Source organism: Trichechus manatus, unplaced genomic scaffold, assembly GCF_000243295.1.
Source record: "Trichechus manatus latirostris isolate Lorelei unplaced genomic scaffold, TriManLat1.0 scaffold00256, whole genome shotgun sequence".
In the NCBI taxonomy this organism is placed as follows: Eukaryota; Metazoa; Chordata; class Mammalia; order Sirenia; family Trichechidae; genus Trichechus; species Trichechus manatus.
In genome coordinates, this window is record NW_004444192.1 from 1,609,678 (window position 1) to 1,611,554 (window position 1,877).

Genomic DNA, 1,877 nt, shown 5'->3' on the forward strand with positions numbered 1-1,877 from the left:
AAGAAGAACTTTCCTATAGAACCACACCTTAAATTTGGACTTGTAACCTTTATAGCTGTGAGAAAATAAACTTATGTTCTTTAAAGCCACTCCCTTGTAGTATTTTTGTTGCATCAGAACTAGGAAACTAAGACAGATGCTTACAAAACATCTAAGTAGAGATGTGACTTTTTATCTTTCTACCTATTTGTCTGTCTGTCTGCCTGCCTGCTTGCCTGTCTGTCTTTGTATCTATCTGTCTGCCTGCCTGTCTGCCTACTTGTCTGTCTATCTGCCTGTCTGCCTGCTTATCTGCCTGTCTGTCATCTCTCTGTCTGTCTGCTTGTCTGTCTGCCTGTCTATCTATCTGTCATCTACCTGTCTACCTATTTATGTGTCTGAGGCTCAGAAAGGACAATTCTAGATTAGAGATATAAATCTGGGAGTCAATGCATACGTGGTACTTGAAGCAACATGAATCACAGAGTGTAGATAGAAAAAGGAAGCAAGCTTACTATTGAGTCCTGAGACACTCCTGCACATGGCATTTTGGTAGAGGAGGAAAATGAAACAAAGGAGAAGGAGGGGCCAGGGGGTAGGAGGAAAGCCAGTAGGCGTAGCGACACTACGTCTGGAACAGGGGCTGCTTCAAGGAGGAAGGAATGGCCATTCATGTCAAGTGCTACTGAAGACTTCAATAAAGTGAGGATACTTGTGTCTTCTGATCTGGCAGCATGGATCGTTGATTATCTTGACTAGAGTATTTCAGTAGAGTTGTGGGATTGCAACCCAGATTAGCATGTGCTGAAAAGTGAATGCAAGAGAAGAGGAGACAGTTTGTGGACAATCCTTTTGAAAAGTGTTTTGTGAAGCAGGGCAGAGAAACAAGAAGGAAGCTGGTGTGGGCATCATGGGATTTGCAGTTTTGGTCACTGAAAAGTTTTTTGGTATTTTTAAAATATGAGGTAATCCACACATCATGGGATATTTCACAAGAACAGAGAATTCCAAGAAATAGCTGGAAGTTAGCTGTTACTTGAGTAAGTATTTATTGATACAGGTCATCATACACCTTTCTTTACCACTTCTATACATGATTATAAATGTACATTGCTGAGAATAATGACTCAGTGAGCACGTAGTTTGAAATAAGCTTCCTATTGTATCCAGCTCCATTTGTCTGGAACAATCATGGGAAGCAGTAACACATTCTTTGTCTGAAGGTGACCGTGGTGAATAGAAAAAAAATTTAAAAAGACTGCAGCATGGATTCAATGACTTGAGCTGCAAAAGAAATGGAGCATTTTTGCCACATTAATTCCAAATCTTTTTTTGGTGGTGTTTATGGTGATGTTGCTGGAGCCCTAACGTCACCACTGCCTCTGGCTTTACAAAAAAGTCATTTTAGAGTTGTCTTGTTAAGGCAAGAACCAAACCTAAATAGAAAATCAGCTTTTGTCTTAATAACAAACAGAACTCTGGAATTCTCAAACATTTCAACATTAGGGCAAGAGTGCTTGTTTCAGCAGCACATACACTAATTTTGGAACAATACAGAGAAGATTAGCATGGCCCCTGTACAAGGATGACGTGCAATTTGCAAAACATCAGGGCAAGAGTGGCAAAGGAGAAGATCTGTGTTCAAGGCTGTGTGAATTGCTCATGTTTCCAAAGCCCTGCGTTCTGTCTGGTCTCTAACAAGGCTACCAGCCTCACATGTACTTCCTGTGGCAGCCTCCGGAGATGCTTTTGATACTGTCTAGGCCCTTCTGTAGAGGAAAAGACACCCAGGGCATCTGTTGTTCTGATATCATATTGCCTTTACAGATGGACATGGCAACACAGAGTTTTGAGATAAAACACTTTAAAAAGAATCCTTGCCTTTTGAAACTGTCTCT

General features: G+C 41.0%; 1 non-coding gene across 1 annotated transcript; it reads left to right on the forward strand.

Moving 5' to 3' along the window:
• Positions 1–1,492: 1,492 nt before the first annotated feature.
• LOC111819054 (U6 spliceosomal RNA) lies at positions 1,493–1,600 on the forward strand. Its single transcript, XR_002822856.1, has one exon. It is a non-coding gene; the product is annotated as a U6 spliceosomal RNA (small nuclear RNA).
• Positions 1,601–1,877: the final 277 nt, after the last annotated feature.